This window comes from Caretta caretta, chromosome 7, assembly GCF_965140235.1.
Source record: "Caretta caretta isolate rCarCar2 chromosome 7, rCarCar1.hap1, whole genome shotgun sequence".
Classification (NCBI taxonomy): domain Eukaryota; kingdom Metazoa; phylum Chordata; order Testudines; family Cheloniidae; genus Caretta; species Caretta caretta.
In genome coordinates this window covers 113100540-113122567 of record NC_134212.1, presented here as the reverse complement: position 1 = coordinate 113122567, position 22028 = coordinate 113100540, and the positions used below count along the sequence as shown (strand labels likewise).

General features: G+C 40.8%; 1 protein-coding gene across 4 annotated transcripts in view; it reads left to right on the top strand.

The window, feature by feature from the left end:
• The window catches only part of ATRNL1 (attractin like 1), a 1055790-nt gene that overhangs the window by 362732 nt on the left and 671030 nt on the right, over window positions 1–22028 (top strand). The gene's annotated exons all lie outside the window — the stretch shown is intronic.

Below are 22028 nucleotides of genomic sequence, written 5' to 3'. Positions count from 1 at the left end.
TCCATTTCAAGTCTTGTTCTATATTTGGGTGCCTTATAAGATAATTAGTTACTTCTGGATGCTGGGTTTCAGTAGTAGCCAAAAGTACTATTTCCCCTATATGATTTGAGGGAGGGGGGCCAAATTACTTTTTTTGGTGCCATAATTATTCATACCTTTGTCACCTTGAGACTAGACCATTCAGAATCTGAAGACCACATACTTATTAAGTGGTGTGTCACTTAGGAAGCATATTATACCACTGTTCTGGGATCTGCACTGGCAGCCAGTACATTTCTGGGTAGCATTCAAGTTGCCTGAGCTCCCTTGATAAAGATGTGCTGCTTGCTGGTTGATCTCTAGGAAGGCCCCTTCACTTTGGACTTCACCCCTTCTCCTGGCCCACCAGAGCCTGGGTTTGTTAAACTTCTGGGCATGCTTCAAAATCCACCTTTTTCCTGAGTATTTAAGGGACGGAGGCACTACTATATATTAGGAGATACAGTGTATGAATTAACAAAGCATTAAAGATGGTGGATTTCTAATAATATTAAATGACAGTTAAATAATTATTATAAGATCTCCACCATTTGTGCTGTCTGATTTATGGGAGGTACCTGGAGCATGAAGTAGACAGCCTTAGAATTAATAATTTGTAGGGCTGTCGATTAATTGCAGTTAACTCACGCGATTTAACTCAAAATATTTAATTGAGAATAAAAAAATTAATCATGATTAATCACCGTTTTAATCGCACTGTTAAACAATAGAATACCAATTAAAATTTATTAAATATTTTGGATGTTTTTCTACATTTTCATATATTCTGTGTTGTAATTGAAATCAAAGTGTATATTATTTTTATTACAAATATTTGCACTGTAAAAATGATAAACAAAAGAAATAGTATTTTTAATTCACCTCATATAAGTAGTGTCATGCAATCTCCTTATCATGAAAGCGCGACTTAAAAATGTAGATTTTTTTTGTTACGTAACTGCACTGAAAAACAAAACAATGTAAAACTTTAGAGCCTACAAGTCTACTCAGTCCTACTTCTTGTTCAGCCAGTCGCTAAGACAAACAAGTTTGTTAACATTTACAGGAGATAATGCATTCTCTCTTCTTATTTACAATGTCCCCTGAAAGTGAGAAATACAAGAGTTCGCATGGCATTTTTGTAGCTGGCATTGCAAGGTGTTTACATGCCAGACATGCTAAACATTCATATGCCCCTTCATGCTTTGGCCACCATTCCAGAGGACATGCTTCCATGCTGATGACGCTCGTTTAAAAAAATAATGCGTTAATTACATTTGTGACTGAACTCCTTGGGGGTTAATTGTATGTCCCCTGCTCTGTTTTACCCCCATCAGTCCAATGCGGAAACTACAGAACCTGAACTACCAAAAAATAAAATCAACCTTCTGCTGGTGGCGTCTGACTCAGATAATGAAAATGAACATGCTTCAGTCCACACTGCTTTGGATTGTTATCGAGCAGAAGCAGTCATCAGCATGGACGCATGTCACCTGGAATGGTGGTTGAAGAATGAAGGGACATATGAATCTTTAGTGCCTATGGCATGTAAATATGTTGCGACGCCAGCTACAACAATGCCATGCGAACGCCTATTCTCACTTTCAGGTGATATTGTAAATAAGAAGTGGGCAGCATTATGCCCTGCAAATGTAAAGAAACTTGTTTGTCTGAGAGAGTGGCTGAACAAGAAATAGGATTGAATGGACTTGAAGGCTCTAAAATTTTACATTGTTTTATTTTTGAATGCAGGTTTTTTTGTACATAAATCTACATTTGTAAGTTCAACTTTCATGGTAAAGAGATTGCACTACAGTACTTGTATTAAGTGAATTGAAAAATACTATTTTGTTTTTTTACAATGCAAATATTTGTAATAAATAAAAAGTGAGCATGGTACACTTTGTATTCTGTGTTGTAATTGAAATCAATATATTTGAAAATGTAGAAAACAGACAAAATATTTAAATCAGTGGTATTCTATTGCTGTTTAACAGTGCAATGAATCACAATTAATTTTTTAATTGCTTGACAGCCCTAATAATTTGATATGTTCATACTCTCCCACTGAGCCCTATATCTTATTTACATGAATAGAACAATTCAGATGTGAGTTGGAGGAGAGACTAATATTTATGACAATTTGCATAGCAGTGATATGGTGTTGGCAAATATCCACGAATACAGACTAACACGGCTGTTACTCTGAAACCTAAGAAGAAATGATCTACTTAATTCTGGTTTAGATCACAAGCAAAAGGAATCTACGATATTAGTGAATTACAGAACTGCACATTTTGTCACATGAGGACTGGTAGCCTAATCCAAGTTAGGCAAGCAGATACAGTGATATGTGTTTCACCAGTGTTTTTCTTCAGTCAGGCTTGTAATGGGTATGACAGACTAAAACAGATTGTGAGGATCAAATCATGCTCACCTCATTCAAGTTATCACACTGAATTGAATAAAAAAATAAATATTACACAATGATTAAGCACAAAATCTGTCTCTCACTGTTAGTCTTCCTTGAATATGATTATAGTTAAAAGCTGGCATAAAAATGTAAATATTAGTTCTATTGTGAATAAGTCTTTAATTTTTTATATTCTATATTTATATAGGTTTTACTTTTATGTTAATTTCATGTGTGTAAGAAGGGAAGAGTGGCCTATTCTGGGGAGAATTGGGGAAAAGACAGTTTTAAAAATCTACCCATGGTAACAGCCAAAGTCAAATGTCTCTTATTTTGATAGCTACAGAAATATTTTTTGAGATATCAGATTTTACTGCTTTTTGTTTCTCTGGATGTAAACAAAGTTGAGACAGAGTGCTTTGTGATTAGGATTTTATTAGGACGTCTCCAAAAATGCACTCTGTAGGCTGACAAACTGTGAGATATGCACCATAATTGCTAGATGGGCTACCAGTAAATAGATGTCAGAAAAGGCCATAGTATAGGCATTAGAAGCCTTACCAGCATCTGACATCTGTCCCTGGTAGTACTTCTAACATCTATCAGTAACATTTCTCTATGGGGACAATATGCCATGCTGTCACAGTGATGAAAATGTGTCAAAACTGCAGGAATTGTTAAGGTTGAGTGAGGCCATACCAAATTCATATGGTTGTCCATGTGAAATCTGACTGTTGTAGGGGGTCGCAGAATTGCCACCCTTACTTTTGCGCTGCCTTCTGAGCTGGGTGGCCAGAGAGTGGTAGCTGCTGGCTGGGCACCCAACTTCAAAGGCAATGCCACCGCAATAAGTAGTGCAGAAATAAGGGAGCCATACTATGGCAGGGTCATCACTGTTGGGGAGGGCAGGGCAGGCCTTGGGGTTGGCAACATGAGCGACTACCCAGGGCGCCTTGGTCGGGGACAGGAATGCCGTTGTTATCCCTCCCACACACACAGCCAGCCCAAGGCACCTTTAACCCCTGAGCATTGGGAACGGAGACTGGGGGCACCCTGGCCGAGGGCTTCTACCGTAGACTGGACTCCAGCGACTAGTCCTGGCTGGGCTGGGGAGGGACAGGACTTCCTCTTCCCATGCATAGGCTGCTCTCAGGGCTGGGTCAGACCCACCTCCGGGAACCTCCTCTTGTTGCAGGAAGCTCTGCAGTTGCTGTCTGGGAGACCAACTCTCAAAGCAGTGCTGCCACCATCAGCAGCACAGAAGTGAGGGTGACATGCTATAGCATTATTACCTTTACTTCTGCACCGCTGCCAGCAGTAGCGCAGAAGTAAGATTGGCAATATCATGCAATGCCGCCCTTGCTTTTGTGTTGCTGCTGGCGGTGGCATTGTCTTCATGGCTGGGCTCCCAGCCTGCAGCCACTGCTCCCCAGCTGCCCAGCTCTGAAGGCAGCGATGCCAGCAGCAGTGCAGAAATAAGGGTGGCAATACCACAAACCCCCACAATAGCCTTGCAACTCCCTCCCCTCACCCCCATAACCCCTTTTTGGATCAAGACCCATGCAGTTACAGCACCATGAACTTTCAGATGTAAATATCTGAAAATGCGAAATTTAAGATTTTTTTAAATCCTATGACCATGAAATTTACCAAAATGGACCATGAATTTGGTATGACCCTAGTTAGGGGGCAGTGGTAAACACTGAAACATGCAAGTTCCATGAAGTCCATAAAACCACATTTTAAAAGAAAGAGGTCTAATTGCTTATTCCTTACAAATAACTGCTTTATATTGGTCAATTTTTAGTCAGAATGAATTTATTAAAATGGAACTCATTTTACCACTCTGTTAAACGTTAATTTTATTTTGTTTATTTTATTAGCCATAAAGTCCTAGCTCTTTCTAGTGTTCTGACCACAGTGTGGTCCAAAGGCATGTTTTTCATTTAGCCCATAGCAACAGTAAGTTTTAATAACTACAAAAGCTGCCATTCCAAGCCATTAATCATCAGTGAGCAATGAGCCAATGTTCTAACCATATATCATGGATTATTTAAAAACAAAAGACAGATGTTCACAGTTCAGATTAATATAACAGAATGCATTTCTACGTAAAATGATTATATGAGGAAGGTTCAAGTTTGCCTGGAAGGTAAATAGAACATGTAAATTCTGGTTCCCAAGCAATCACCAGTCTGTCCTTTCAGTGAGGGCTGGGGATCATGTAAGAACAATTACTTACTATATTCAGGTATCATAGCCAAGCTGAACCACAATATTCAATATAACACAGAGATCATTATTTGAAGACTTCTTTAAAAAAACCCCCACAATCTTCAATATTTTTGCTGCAGTGCCTCTGTTTATAAATGTTCAAAATGGGAAGCATGTGATTTGTTCAATTGCATGACTCATTAATGCATTAGGAGTCACACCCCTTGTGACAGAACTGGTACTATTCTGTAATAATTTATTATTATTTCCTTGGGTGCTTTTCCATATGTATTCCACTCTTGGTGCACATGCAGTCCATGAACTCAAGCGCAGATTCTTTTGGCTAGTAGTGTCTGTTGGAGGCTGCACCTGTGCTCCAGATATCCTCGTGCCTCCTATCTGAGGCCATAAAGGGCTGGTGACCGCAGCTATCCTGGAGTTCATTCTTACTGGCTGTGATTACAAGTCAGAACTTGAGCAGTGTCTGAGCTTCTTCTTCACTGTGCAGTTAACCCTTTGAAGTGTAAATAGTCCTTGATAGTTTTAATGTTACTTAGTTATAGTTATTAGTCTCTTTATACACCTTAAAAAAAAACAAATTTCTTTCTTAATTTCCTCATGAGGCTTTCCTGGTACGTGGTCCAGCTCTTACGGTAGAGCAGAAGTCTCCTGAGTTTAAAAGCTGACCATCTTGTGTTGCAGTGATGCCACTTATTGATAGGTGCACCAGCTGCCTCTTGTGCTTCAGTGAGGGCCACATTCCTGAAAAAGGTGCCATTTGCAGGTTGTTCTGTTTGAGAACCCAAAAGGCGTGAGTGGTTCATCGAAAACTTTTTGTTGCGGAGGTCTGTGTGCCCCTCTTCACCTCCTGGAGTGGCTAGGAATGATAAATCTGGGAAAACCTCTTAAAAAAGTCCTCTACTGAGCTTGGCATCAGTTCACAGTTCTGGGACTTATGTCTCAAAGAAATCATCTTCCCTGATGGTAAATTATCTATAATCAAGGGAAGAAGGAGCACCGCTCTGCTAAGGGGCACAGATCAAGGTACCCTTCATTGAGTCCCAGCAAAAAAAAGCAGAGATTGCCTCATCCTGCCTCTTTCCCAGAAGAGGCTATTATGCCCCCACCCCCAACAACAGTGGATGATTTTAGCCATTTTCAGGACCTCTTCAAAAGAGTGGCTAGTGAGCTCAAGATCACTCTGGAGGAGGTGTTGGAGACTCTGCATGAGCTAACCATCATATTACAACCTTTGACCTCCTCTAAGATTGCCCTACCTATTAATGGAGCCATTATGGACCCTGCCAAGAATACCACCCCAGCCACCATACCCCCTACCCACAGAAGGGAAGACTGGAAATACTTTGTCCCCTCCAGGCCCTCAGAATTCCTTTTCACACACCCAGCACCAAATTCATTGGTAGTAGAAGCAGCCAACGAAAAGAACAAACCGCAGCATTTCCGGTCCTCTTCTTCTGACAAGGACAGCAAAAGAATGGACCTACTTGGGTGCAAAGTTTATGCGTCATCCATGCTACACTTTAGAGTAGCAAATTACGCAGCCTTACTGGCCAAATATGATCACAGAAATTACAGTAAAGTCATGGAGTTTATTAATGACATTCCAGAGCACAAGAGACAACAATTCAAAGCAGAAGTTTCTGAAGGGCAGATTATTTCCTGCACAGCATTGCAGGCTGCCAGGTCCACCGTGACGCCTGTAGTGATGCGCTTCATGGTTTACCTCTTCTTCTTTCCCATGCGAGATACAAAACTCCGTGGAGGATCTCCCCTTCGGTGGCGAGAAGTTATTTGCAGCAAAACCCAACGAGATGCTGCACACCATGAAGGATTCCAGAGTGATGCTCAGATCCCTAGGCATCCATACACCAGAAATTAGAAGAAGACAATACAGGTATCAGCCTTACCAACGCCCACAATACCCAGCCTACACACAACAACAACAGAGGCCATACGACCACTGTCAGAGATCCGGGCATCGACGACCATGCCCCACAACATCGGGACCGTCCCAACCCCCTTCATCTAATAAGCAGATTTGAAGCCTTGGTCAAAGGTTATAGAATACCTTCCACCCACTCTGGTGCTTATACTTCCCATCTTTTGGTCACTATTTACTCCCATTCTACCACAACTGGTGAGCCACCTCTATGGACAGATGGGACGTAGAGGTCATCCAGTTGGGCTATTCCATCCCTTCCTGTCCATAAACAGACAAGGGGGAGCTCAATCCCACTCGCTTTACATAGAAGCTATGAAACTTTGGAATTGGTGCCTCCAACACAATATCCAAATTTCAGCCTCCTACCTATCTAATGAGGAACTAGACTACTCTGAACAGGTACAAAGTGTACTATTACATAGCAGTACACAATCCACACGTACCACCTATCTCCGTAAATGGACTAGGTTTACTTACTGGTGCTCCGCCAAGCAAACCGCTCCTGCTTCTGCCCTCTTTCCCTAATACTAATTATCTTTTAGAACTTAAATTATCTGGGCTCTCCTTTAGCTCCATAAAGGTACATCTGGTAGCAATTACGGCATTTCACAGTAAGACCGGAGACACTAGTTTCTTCTCCCACCCCATCACAAAGCGGTTCCTCAAGGGCCTCCAGACCCTATACCCGGACATTAGACCACCTACTCAACCCTGGGACTTATGCGTGATCCTCACATGCTTGATGCGCCATCCATTTGAGCCACTTGCAACATGCTCCCTCCTACATCTGTCCATGAAAACTGCATTTTTAGCTGCCATTATATCTGTCAGACATGTAGGAGAACTTGGAGTGCTTATGGCTGACCCACCATACACTATATTATTTAAGGACAAAGTCATGCTCCGAATACATTCTAAATTTCTCCCAAGGTGCCTTCCTCCTTCCACCTCAAAGAACCTATCCATCTACCAACCTTCTTTCCTAAACCATGCTGATTCAAACACTTTTGAATCAACGATGCACAAACTCAATGTGCACAGAGCATTGTCCTTTTATTTGGATAGGACTAAGCCCTTCAGGGCTTCCCCTAACTTTTCCTTTCAATCACAGAACGATCCAGAGGCCAATCTATCTCTACCCAGAGACTATCCAATTGGATAGCAGACTGCATCCGCCTATGCTACCAACTAAAGATGATGAATCCTCCAGCTTCTGTTAGAGCACACTCCACCAGATCTGTATCAGAGCTGTGCTGTCTACAGCTTTCTTATCAGTTCCGAAGTCCCTACCTCCTTAAGAGATACTGCTTTTCAGTCACCTGGAGTGGAGCACCCCCAGGGACAGCTCTCTCTCGAAGAGGAGGTTACTCACCTGTGCAGTAACTGACTTTCTTTGAGATGAGTGTCCCTCTGGGTGCTCCACTACCCACCCTCTTCCCCTCTGCTTTGGCGGTTGGAGTGGTCTCTGTTATAGAGAAGGCACTGAGGAACCTGGGCCATGCGCGCGCATAATTGAGCCACATTCAGCACGTGAGGCAGGCACCACACGTGCATGGCCTGTGCGAGTACTGCTGTAAAAATCTCCAAGCGAAGGCTCAGGGGCGCACCAACACCTGGAGTGGAGCACCCACAGGGACATTCATCTCGAAGAACATCAGTTACTGCACAAGTGAGTAACCTCCTCATCTCTAAGAACCACAGTAACTGTTACATGCTATATATCAAGTTGGTTATTGGGATGTTTATTATATGACCACCCCTGGGAAAGTTGGAAGCTGGTGCCTGTGATGTCAGAATAAGCCATCTCTTGCTAAGAGATAATGCTTGAACTCTTAAACTCAGTTGTACCTGTTGGGTAAAAATAGTTGATACACAGAGTACTGTAGTCCAGGGCCTGGTCTAAGAGAGGGAGAATTCCAAAAATCCACCCCATGTTAGGTAAAGGCACAAGGTGTGAGAGCGGGGGTTCCCTCAGAGAAGCCATAAAAGGAACAGAAGTGCAGTTAGCCCTGTAACGATGACACACCTAACTCCCATACACTGCTTTGAAAATGTTGAGGTTAGTGTTCTCTTTCCTTTCAAGCTATCTTTAAAACAGTTTGGATGTTTATTTCGTACCTATATATAAATATAAAATATGCTACAGTTAGGACTGTCTGCTTTGAATAGTTATGATGAAAAGATGATGTTTGTCATGGCCACATTAGGCTAAGTGAGTGGAAAGCATATAGGTCAGCTATTCCTCATTTTGCAAATACTGATTTTCTGATGAATGAACTCCTGATAATCTCTGCGTGCCATCACTGATTGCAAAGGAGATTTGTACACATCATCTTCCATGTAATTTATTAAACTGTTTGATTAAGAATTCTGTGTGGGCAACATTCATTTTTAGTTTGATTTTAAATAACATAAGGTGTGCAGATAACACTGTGATAAAACTTCGATATTGTGACAGTTTTAAGGTAGCATATTTAATCTCCAGATAGTATCTTATTCTTGGGGTTCAGCAGTATCACCTTTGACTGATACTGTAATATTGACTGGCTGCTAGTAGTCTCATGTATTGCTGTTCAGATAGAAGGTGATGGTGATAAAATGCCTTAAAGGTGCAGTGGAAGATGAATGAAATTGGGTGAAAAGGATGGAATCTTTGTGTGTGTGAAGGAGCCTCATGGCATGGAGGAGGATATAGCTTACCTGCTCTGTCCTACATTTCTGTGCTACTTTCACAAATCCGTTATCAAACTCGTGCAATCAGCTGTGTGATTTTAAAAAATATTTTGAGAGATGTACTGGGAAAAGTACTGACAAAACAGTTATTACACTGATTCATTTCTCGCCATGTAATCATTAGGAGATATTGTAAGATATGCAGAAGTGGAAGGGGTTATTAATCCGCAGAGCCAAAGTATGCCCCAAACTAAACTTGTTTCTGGAAATGTAGAAAAATATTCTCCTAATTCTGAACTGAAAACCTAATTGGTTACATATATTCCTTCTGGAAATATACAGTATATGTGGATGTCTTGGAAACAATAATGCTGTTAGTGAATGTCACATATTTCCAAAATGCTTTGTATTTAAGCTAAATAGTATAAATATGAACTGGATTCCCAGAATGCTCTGTACTCATATTAAACTTTATTGTGGAAATTTACTAATTCTTAAACTGTTCTGACATTTGTTCTTAGTATGTGTGGAATCTGTCAGACATAAGATGTATGCTCCGTTAAGGAATGTTATATATAAATTGTTGGTTTCAGAGTAGCAGCTGTGTTAGTCTGTATTCGCAAAAAGAAAAGGAGTACTTGTGGCACCTTAGAGGCTGACCAATTTATTTATGCTCAAATAAATTGGTCAGTCTCTAAGGTGCCACAAGTACTCCTTTTCTTTTTGCATATATAAATTGTGTGTTTGGTACTTTTACTACAAAACAGTTTGTCTCTATGGTCTAATGCTACTTGTACTCTACAGTGTCCTAACATCTTGAATGATGTTATGTGTGGTTGGTACAGACATGTTTGTATCCTGAAAATCGGTATGAAACTAGATAAGAAAAGTGAAGTAAGGTGTAATAAGCTTCTACTTCTCATACACAAGCGGACTATAAATCAAATTAAGCTCATACTGTAGGACAGACTGAGCTGCTCTAAGATTGTTTCCCAGAGATTGGTAAGGTATGAACCTCTCTATTTGTGCTGATGTATCTTTGATTAAGATGAATTATCTGATGTCTTGCTAGTGTACACCAAACCACTACCAATGCTAAAACAAATTAATCCAAAGAGCTAGAGTATCCTTCATGCTTAGAGAAGCAGCACAGTCTGTCAGATCAAGCATGGGATTTGGAAGGAGGAATCCTAATTTCTAATCCCAGCTCTGCCACTGATTTACAGAATAGCCCTGGTCAAGTCACTGCGGTTTTAAAGAATTGGAGGCCTTGTTTTGGGATCCACTAACATTTAAGGAAATGGAGCAAGAAAAAAGCTGCCGCCTCAGTTAAATCTCACAGTAACTGTTCTGTGTAAATCATCATAATGAATATGGGTTATTTTTTCCCCTAAGCTTAACAGTGTGCTTTTAAATATCCCTATGCTATATCACTGTGTAAAGTGGAGCATTATGTAGAATACAAAGCTTAAAAAAATCCAATAAATATGCTTATCTAAATACAGACAGTGCTCCTACAAAGAGGTATGTGTGATGTCTACTGCTGTCAAAGGCTGCACTTCAGTGCCTGTATTAGTAAGCAGATGGAGAAAAACAGCTACAATAAATTTTCTTTGTTTCCCAGTTGAAGGGGCCAACCTTTAGTTGTTTACTATTTTGAGGAAAAAATACAGCCTTTACTGCTGAGCTGGGAAACCACCGTTAGTGTAATGGCTCATGTTAAAGTATTCTTCTGTGGGGGAGCTGATGTATAATTAGGTATGCTGTCATTAGAGGTTTGTGTGCTTGCCAAGGAGTCAAAGCAGCATGAAACTCATTATGAAAGTGTAAGAGCAAATATTTAAATGTTAAAGTTGTCAGCTATGATCTGTCATATTAATACACTTGCTTTCACTAATCTTAATTGTAAGATGTTTCTTACTGAAAGAGAATGGAAATGAAAAATTATAAAAACGACTTAATTTATGCAGTATGTAAAATTTCAGAGACTTGCAAAGGTTTTGGGAAAAGTTAAAACTTGTCAGCTGCCTCACACACCCTACTCTGTAATATTTTAAGATACTTCTAGTCTGTTGTGAAGCCCAAAAGTATAGCTGTGTTCAAAAAAGAATTAAGTAATTTCATGGAGGGTAGGTCCGTCAATAGCTATTAGCTAAGATGGTCAGAGACGCAACCTCATGCTCTGTGTGTCTTCAAACCTCTGACTGCCAGAAGCTGGGAGTGGACAGCAGGGGTTGGGTCACTCAATAAATTGCCGTTCTGTTCATTCCCTCTGAAGCATCTGGCACTGGCTACTGTCGGAAGACAGGACACTGAGCTAGATGGATCATTGGTCTGACCAAGCATAGCCATGCTTAGTTCTTGTGCTGTTTGCTTATTAAAAAAAAAAACCCCTGGTGGTAAGGAAGCTCCTACTCTGCCTTGCATTAATTGAACGTCTTTTGGGTTTCAGAGTAACAGCTGTGTTAGTCTGTCTTTGCAAAAAGAAAAGGAGTACTTGTGGCACCTTAGAGACTAACCAATTTATTTGAGCATGAGCTTTCGTGAGCTACAGCTCACTTCATCGGATGCATACTGTGGAAACTGCAGAAGACATTATATACACACAGAGACCATGAAACAATACCCCCTCCCACCCCACTGTCCTGCTGGTAATAGCTTATCTAAAGTGATCATCAAGTTGGGCCATTTCCAGCACAAATCCAGGTTTTCTCACCCTCCGCCCCCCCCCCCCCCCACAAACTCACTCTCCTGCTGGTAATAGCCCATCCAAAGTGACCACTCTCTTCACAATGTGTATGATAATCAAGGTGGGTCATTTCCAGCACAAATCCAGGTTCTCTCACTCCCTCACCCCCTCCAAAAACCACACACACAAACTCACTCTCCTGCTGGTAATAGCTTATCAAAAGTGACCACTCTCCCTACAATGTGCATGATAATCAAGGTGGGCCATTTCCAGCACAAATCCAGGTTTTCTCACCCCTCCCCCACCCCCATACACACACAAACTCACTCTCCTGCTGGTAATAGCCCATCCAAAGTGACCACTCTCTTCACAATGTGTATGATAATCAAGGTGGGCCATTTCCTGCACAAATCCAGGTTCTCTCACCCCCTCACCCCCCTCCAAAAACCACACACACAAACTCAATCTCCTATTACCTTCTGCAGTTTCCACGGTATGCATCCGATGAAGTGAGCTGTAGCTCACGAAAGCTCATGCTCAAATAAATTGGTTAGTCTCTAAGGTGCCACAAGTACTCCTTGTCTTTTGGGTTGATATCCAAGTACTGGTTCTAGTCAGACAGAAGTAGGGAAGAGGGGGAACAAGCATAGGGGGTACATTTTCTTTGGATTAGCAGAACCACTTGGAAGAAGCAGAATATCTCCATCTTTGACAGAGACTATATTTATTTATTGATTGAAGTGGAATAGCTTGATTCTCATTTACATGAAGGCTCCTTGACACTGTCCTGGCACTTGCTTCCACTTTACAGCACATCTATACAGTAACTCCTCACTTATCGTTGTACTTATGTTCCTGAAAAATGCGACTTTAAGCAAAACTATGTTAAGCGAATCCAATTTCCCCATAAGAATTAATGTAAATGAGGGGATTAGGTACCAGGGACATTTTTTTCACCAGACAAAAAACTATATATATATGTATATATACACACAGAGTATAAGTTTTAAACAAACAATTTAATACTGTACACAGCAATGATGATTGTGAAGCTTGATTGAGGTGGTTAAGTTAGAGGGTGGAAGAGGGTGGGATATTTTCCAGGGAATACCTTACTGCTAAATGATGAACTAGCATTCGGCTGAGCCCTCAAGGGTTAACACGTTGTTAATGTTGCCTCACACTCAACAAGGGGGCCAAATGGAGGGAGGAGAGGCGAGGCAGCATGACAGACGGAGGCACACACCGTGTCTGTGTGTGAGAGAGAGAGAGATGTGCATTGCCCCTTTAAGTATGCTGACACCATTGTAAGAACATTGCCTTTAAAAAGATCAGGAAGTTGAGATAGCAGATGCGGCCAGCAAACTCCCTCCATCCTGAGCCCTCTCCTGCCCCCCCCTCCTCTATATGGAGAAGGGGTAAGCGGGGGGCAGGAGTAAGGGGGAGGGGGACACCCTGACATTAATCCCCCTCCTCCCCTGCACAGCAAGCAGGAGGCTCCCAGGAGCAACTCCAAGGCAGAGGGCAGGAGCAGCACATGGCAGTGGGGGCAGGAACAGCTGAACTGCTGGCAATTGGTAGCCTGCTGGGTGGCTGCTGCTGCACAGGGAACTTAGGGGAGCGGGGAGCTGATAGGGAGGCTGCCGGCCCACCCTGGTTCCAAGCCCCCACCAGCTAGCTCCTATGGGCTGCTCTTCCTGCAAACAGTGGACAGAGCAGGCGGCTGCCAAACAACGTTATAAGGGAGCACTGCGCAACTTTAAACAAGCATGTTCGCTTATTGATCAGCAAGGTAACAATGAAACAACGTTAACCAGGACGACTTTAAGTGAGGAGTTCCTGTACTGCCAGAGTGGTGTAAATGGGGCCTTTGTGTAAATGAGAACTAGGTCCCAGGGATGCTAGGAAGATCTCAGGGTGAATTTAGGATATTGGAAAAGGTTATTATTAAGGTGGGGAATGGGAGTGAGAACTCTAAACGGAGTCCTCTTAACAAAAACTCTAAACCTAACCCTCCTTGCCTTTTGCTGTATCCTGTTTCTAATGATCATCTCTTTGTATTTTGACCAGAATGATAGGGTAGAGTGTCTCTGAACAATGATTTATATTACTGGATATTCACATGCATTAGATGTATATGTCCTGCATGGAGGTATAATTTGTATATTGTGGAGCGATTCAAGTGCAATATGGCAACTACTGGCCAAGCTTGAATGTTCGTAGAGATACGGAGCAAGCTGGCAGGTTTTCCTGAAACATCACACTTTGTTACTATTTTGCTTGGAAATTATTAAGTGGGTTCTGCTGGCTCTGCAGAGAAAGGTGCTGTTTATCCCATCCAGATATAAGAGGGATGGAGAGTGGTGCTTTTGAGAGAATGAAAAAAGGATCTAACACGTGGGCCGGGCAGTCTTGAAGTAGAAACTCTAGAAGCTGCCAGGCCTGGAGAGAAGACTTGAGCTGAACTTTATCTCATTATTATTTTATTTGTTAATAAAGCCACACTGCAGGAAGGAGATGAATTTTGATTCTATGCTGTAGACTTTCTTTTAGATAGGTTAACAAAAGACACCTGCTTACAAGATAAAACTGGCCCAGAATAGAAGGAGACATAGACTGATCTATTCATCAGTTGCTAGAGTAGTTTTCTAGTGTGTGCTTATTAATTGTGTTAATTTTTCAAGATGTTCCTGCACTTGGTCGTCTTTCACTTGCTGCTTCCAAAAGAAACATGGAAATGAACATCATTTAATGAGAGCTCCGAGGCAAATAGAGTTGGATTTTGCTATTTGGAGTGTACGGCTTTTCTGATGAAGTGCTATTTAGCAGTTTCAGTATAACAGAGAAAATTGCATTTATTGAATTTACAGTCAGTTGATTGGAAACCTATGAAGATAATGCCTAGGGTCTGTACCAAGCAAGACATTTTCTATAGAAATGGATGTATATTGGTCATCAGTGAATAAATTGTACATTGTTCCATTTCAATTAAGCAAACTTGCTGCTTGTCATTGGCCCCTGAAAGTGCATTGCATCTTTTCTAGTTTCAGTGTTTTTCTGTTACTTTGGTTGCTAAGAAACAATGGTCCATTGGCTCCCAGTAAAAGGTCTGTTCTAAGAGCTATAATTTAAAAGGTTTCAGAAGGGAGAAGACCTTCAAAGAGCTGTTAAATCTCAATGGAGCACATAGTTTTTTTTGTTCTATACTATCACGATGATCAAAAGTTTGGCTTATTTGCCAAATTGGGTGGCTGTCAGGAAATCCCTCCCTAAGCCTTCTGAACAGAAGGGTCTTTTCCAACTTGTGTTAGGCAGTGATAATGACAGCAAGCGTTCCATTTTTTATAGAGTGCCATTTTATAGCGTGCCATACACACCCTTTATATTAAGTAGTGAAGTGCGTTGCAAGTAAGAGGATCAGGATAGTGGTGCAGTGAACACTCGTTCTGTAAAACATCTTTCTATCTTAGATGCTTTTCTTACATAGATCTTTAAAGTAAAACTACTAATAAAAAACACACTGGTAAAATAAGTTATTCTGAAAACTGTTGTCATCTTTTGGGTTGCGAGAAAACTCATTTCCTTCCTGCAATGAATGCTATTTACTGAATAATGTTCAAGTCTGGCTGCAGAAACCCATACAAAATCAGCATGCAGAGTGTTAATTCTGTCTATTCCTACTGGCTTCCCAAATACATATATGGAGGAATCCACGTACTTACCACCCATATAAGGCTCCTGATTGAAGAAAATGACCTTCCTTGAATTTACTTATGAGCTTCAATTAGGTTGACTCCAATCAGATAGCATTCTAAAGAAGCTGTCTGTTGGGGGTGGGAACAGAGGGAAAATGGGTTAGCAACAGAGAAGCGAGCAGAGGAAATATTGAGCCGATAAAGCTACAAAATAAACTGAAAGCTTTTTTCCCTTTTTTTTTGAATTGTGAAGTACACCTTTTTCTTTCCTGTTAAAAGCATTTTCTTTAAACCAGTTTATTTTTGAACATTCTTGCAGTAGAAGTACACAAGAAAGCACTTACTCCGGAAGCCTGGGTTACTACATTGCTAGTGATGTCGTTAACAGATTACAGTTAAGGCTAAGATTTTGTCAGTTTTTTTTAGTAAAAGTCACAGGCAATAAACAAAAATTCACGGCGCCCATGACCTGTCTTTGACTTTACTAAAAATAACTCGGGGTGGGGGCAGGTCTAGGTAAGAGGGAGGAATGGAGTCCCATGCTGGGGGACTGACAGGCCGAGCCCCCCGCCATGGCGGGACACAGCCCTGGATCCAGCAGCTGCAGCAGAGGGCGCAGCTATGGGGAGCACGCAGCCCCTGCTCCGGAGCTGGCCGCAGCTGCAGGACAGGGGTGCACAGCCCAGCTACAGCCCCCACCAAGTCCTGGCTGCAGCTCGGGGGCGCGCATGGCCTGGGAAGCTGTGAGGGACTCCGCTGCAGCCACTGGGCAGGGGTGCGCAGCTCCAGCTGCAGCCCCCACCAAACTCAGGATGCTGCAGGGCTGGGGCACACGGCCCCAGCTTCAGCCCCCGCCAAGCCTGGGATGCCATGGGGCTAGGGCTAGGGCTGCAGGTTCCTGGTTCCAGCCAGCCCAGGTGCAGGGCAGGGGCGCACAGTCCCACTTCTGCCTCTTGAAGCCATAGAAGTCACGGAGGTCTGATAAAGTCACAGCATCCATGACTGCCATGACTAAATCGTAGTATTAACTACAGTCCCAATGACACAACCGTTAGCTAGTTAGTTACTGCCCTAGACTCCCTGTATGATATATCACTGTTTTCAAAAAATCTTGCTTTATTTTAGACTAGCTCTATTTATAAATGTGTGATTTCCTGTAACAGTTTACTCATACAGTAACAGAGAAGAATCAGCCACACAGTAGGAAGATATTTATAGGTTTCTTTGTGTACAATTAATCCATTTTTATCTGCAAAATAATATAGCATGTTACTAAAGAGCCTATGATTATGATCAGGGAGAAAAAATCATTATAACACCCTGTTTTACAGTTGCTTATCAGTTTCTCAAAAAAATAACCCCTTGAACATGAAATTTCTCATGCTTGGCCTCCACACAGAGGTGATTTTCAGTGGCTGTGGGTGTTTGGAGGAAAAAAATCCAGTTAAGTGCTTTGGGTTGTGAATTTCCTTTACACTTTTAACTGGAAGAAAGAAGACGACAAAGAGCTCACTGTGGCTTAAAAACTTGTCTCTCTTACCAACAGAAGTTGGTCCAATGAAAGATATTACCTCACCCACCTTGTTGCTTTAGTACACAATATTTGAGAGATGTGGAATGAGGCACAGCAGATCAATAACAGGAGGCATTAAATGGTGGTTTACTTACTTTCCCAAAGAATGACTATATTCAGTAGCCCAGTTCAGCACAGATCAAAAGAACAAGAGCTTGATTTGAATTTAATATCATCAGTCTCAAAGCTGAAGTCATCATTGAGCTCTGAGTCCATCCAACATGGGCAGGAGATTTCCCCCCCCCCCATAAAACAAGGGGAGTAGGAAAAATTCCTGTCGGTCTAATAATAATCCAGATAATGTCAGAACTGGCTGTGGCAAGATAAAGTGTTGAAGAACTCTACTAGTAGTAACGAGTAACTGCTAGCTCTGTCACTGAGACAACAGTGTAGCTTGTGCAAGGAATACATAATTCCAGTCCTCCACTGACTTGTTTGTAAGTGAAGGCAGGTGATTCCATGGAAATTCCAGGCCTGATTTTCCTGTTAGTTACACCAGTGTAAATTAGTAATTGAAGTTAATACAGGGTATGTCTCCACTTCTGGCTGGGCTTATGATTGCCAGCTTGAAGAGACATGTGTGCACTAATTCTGGTCTAGCTAGTGCGCTAAAAATAGAGTGAAGCTGTGGCAGTGCGAACGGCCGGAGGGGCTAGCCATCTTGAGTATATATCTATGGTCTTGAATGGGATTGTGTTTGGGGCAGCTATTCCCTCCTGCTACTCGTGCTGCCACAGGGCTATTTTTAGCACATTAGCTCAATCAGAGCTAGTATGAGTATGTCTCCTTGAGCTAGGAATCACCCTCCCCAGCAGAGGTCAGAAAGGGATTTCCCTCTGTATTCGGGGAGGTTTTTTATCTCCTTCTGCTGACGCATCAGGGATGGCCAAGACTGGAAATGGAACACTTGTTGAGGTGAGCCAAGGTTCTGAGTATCCTCTCTCTCAGGTACTTGGCTGGCTTACTGAGGGTCTAACAGATCGCCATACATGGGATCAGGAAGGAATTTCCCCCATATCAGATTGGCAGTAACCTTGTTTATTTTTCGGGTTTTTTTTTTTTTGCCTTCCTCTGCAGCATGTGGATGCTGGTCACATGCCAGAATTATCTGGGAATATCTCATTTAATCATTTTCCTGCCATTTCAGGGGCTTCAAGCACTGGTGCACCTTGGTCTCCTGTTCCCTGCCTGGGGCACATAAAGGTCTAATCATCTGGGGTCTCATTTACTTTGATCCCATTTCTGTTGTTTGGTATTCAGTGTGTGGGTGCTGGGTGGTGTTGGTGGTGTGTGATATGCAGGAGCTCAGACTAGATGATCTAGTGGTCCCTTCTGGCCTTAGCCTCTGACTCTAACTGTAGACATACTTACAGTCATATCAATGTAAAACGGAGAATCTACTGGAGAATCAGTCCTTCCTTCTCTAAAGTAGCTTAGCTTATAAGATCTCTGTAGCAGCAACTGTGTTTGTAAATTTGTACAACACCTTAGTACTGTGAGGCCCTCAGAAGCTATTGCAATACAAATGCATAATAACAACAGCCAAGACTTTCAAAAGTAACTAAGGATTTGTGTTGCCTCAAGTTTAAGTGCCCTACATGGGACACCTCAAAGCTGATTTTCAGAAAGTGGCTGCTCAGCAGCATTTCCTGGAAGTCTGTTCACTTTACGGCTTTCAAGCTGAGCACCCAAATATTGAAGTATCCTGTATAGCTCATTTAAATGTTTTGGTCAATAAATTTAAAGGTTTCTTTATTCTAATTGTTCAATAACTTCACAGCCCCAGAGAATGCATTGTCCCCTGCTTATATCTCCCTGTTGTTCAGTGGTTTCCATTATCACTTACTACATGTATTATAGTGCTATCTGTACTCTGCAGCTTCAAATCTTTTTGTAGTTCTCCCTTCTAGAAACTAAACAAACAAATGTATTCCAGAAATGAAACAAACTCAACGTAGATTTAAAGTAGAATTCTTCTCTTTGTGTGTCTGTGTGTTTACTATTGTAGTATTTTGGTTCAGGGGAGCTACTTCTTTGAATTTCAGCTGTAAATATGTGGAGCCAAATTTAGCCTTTCTATAACTGTTGGATTCAGCGGTGTATCACTTGTCTAGAATGTGTAGTGTACAACTGAGAAAATGTTTGTGAATTGTTGGTATGACTTAGTATAAAAATATTTGCAGTCATAAGGTATTTTCTTCAGGACTTATATAACCATTTATTTTACTCTCAAAATAATCAGAAAGTAGACTAACATTCACAGTTTGGGGTTCATTCCAGTCCTGTGACCGCAGAGCATGGAGCCCTTCCTTCTCCCCCTTTCTGGCCCTTTCCCACTGGTATCTTGTTAGCAAAACTCTGCTTCGTTAAAATAGGCTGGTTTCACATTTCTTCTCCCTTGTTTGACTCAGTTTTATCTTCATCCTGCACAAATTTCATTTTGTAATGGTTTATCTAATATAAATACTTTGTGAAAGCTAGTCTGAGCCTACAGCACACCAGTTTTACATGTGTAACTCCACTTCAGCAGAGTTACTCCTAATTTACATGGGTAAAAGTGAAAGCAGAATCACTTTCTGTGTTTTCAAACATATTTTTTTCTAGAAACATGGCAAAGATGTTTTGCTCTGACATTGTAGGATGCTGTAAAAATAATCCCTAGTTTTCTATTTAATTAATTTAATCTAAAAAATACTGTTTTTTAAAAGTCTACTATGCAATGACAAATACCTGCAATACTAGAAAGAATAATACTCAGTGTAATATAACTGTTACTATCTGAAAATACAGTCTCTCTAATCCCTGTTTGTAGTATGTGAGTTGTGCTTCTTCAGCAGTTTAGCACAAAAACACATGGACTCAGGGGGGTCCTGTAATTGATGACTACTTATTACTCAGATTGGTATAGAAGAGATCCAGTTTATATTCTATCCCTTTATCTCTTTCATTCTCATTTAGTCATTTCTCAAGGATTCATGATAATCTTATAATTGTTTTCATTGATGTTAGTAATCGTCTTCCTACATGTTCTTTTGTGGCCTGAGTTCTGGCAACAATAAATGAGCTTTCTCTGCATCTTTCTTTTGGTAGTTTTCACTTTCTTATGGTATTAATTTATTATTTGGGGTAAAGGCTATTTTAAAAATATATTTTCTGTGTGTTGTCTTCTTACTTATAGTGATAGTTCTAAAAAAGCAGCAGCAATGATCAAGAAATGAAATAACTTTTCTACCTGGAACATGTGAATTCCAGAAAAATATCAGGAAATAATTTGCTATTCTAACCTGCCTGAAAAATATGTATTAAAGGTTTATTTCCCAAATACATTCCTCTGAAAAGCAATGGCTAGTATTTGTCCAAGCATTGGTTTAGGAGCATTTAGTATTTTTGCTATAGAATGAAAGCGCCAACTGTCCCACCAAAACATGAGAAAAATAAAAGGAGAGCATTGAAAAGATGAAATATGTACTTTCCCAATTGAGCTAAGTGGGAGGGAAAAGGAGGAAAAGAATAATGAAACAGCCTGAAGCACTCAGTTTGTTAGAACATTTTTCAAGTGATCTGTCTGGAATAGGTAGAAATATCTTGTCATCCATAATTTTTTCAATATGCCAGTAATCATGTAGGAAGCCACTGATAAACAAATTGGTTATGTGCTCAGATTAAGTGCTACCATCCTTCTCTATCTGGTTATGATATCCCTGGGGACTGGGATTTCCACTCCTTTTTCTTGCACACTCAGCAACTCTGTGGCTTGTGAAAGGAAGAATGCTTGGTCTCATTGGCTATATAAGGTTTTTCTACTAATTTATTCCCTCTGCATGCTTTTGTGCCAGGTGGCAATATCTGTGCTTAATACAAACAAACAAAAAGTGAGTTTATGTTATTAACAAGCTGCAAAATTTTATTTCAAATTGCAAATATTTCTTGGTATAGGGACACAGAAAAGCATCTGAAACTAGCAAAAAATAGTGATTTTTTTTTTTTTGGTAAATTACAAACCCATGGAAAATTGTTTATAATGAGGAAGCTGACTGAACCTTATTTTAAAGCAGCTTGCAATTCTTTCGAAATGTAGATCTCTTATAATAGTATGATTAGCTGTTGTTTTCACAAATGAACCATGTAATTTAAAATGAGACACCAGAAGTCACATGTGTAAAACAATAAATAAAGCTGAGAAGGAGCACAAGAACTGCCTAGCAGATGAGACCAGTGTTCCATCCTGTCCCATATCCTGTATATGCTAGCAGCCAATACCAAATGCTTCAGCGGAAAGTGCAAGAAACCATCTAATGAACAATTATGGAAACTGTTCCCAGATAAGATTATTTTTTTTCCTGACTCCTAGGAATTTATGGTAAGTTTACATTTGAAAGCATGAGGATTTATATTCCATATCCTAATTTACATAACCGTGGATGCTTTCATTTTCCATATAAATTTCTAATTCTTGTTTCAATCTTGCTATGCTCTTCTGAACTATTTTGTGTTAATGAGTTCTACAGGTTAATCATGTGTTGTGTAAAAAAGTATATTAGGGATCTGATAAAATAGGATGTGATCAGTCATTAACTATGGTCATAGCATATGTACATTACAGCATACGTAAAAGAAGTCAGAAATTAAGATTGCACGGGTAACCTTAATTCTGACAATATTTAGCTTTTGAATGCTTGAATTTGCAGCCTAAATAGTATTCTGTAAATTATATGTATGAAAGGGGGTCAACTTTATGAATTTCAGATTTTAAAGCTGAAATTTAGCAAATAAGATTTACCAATTTCCTG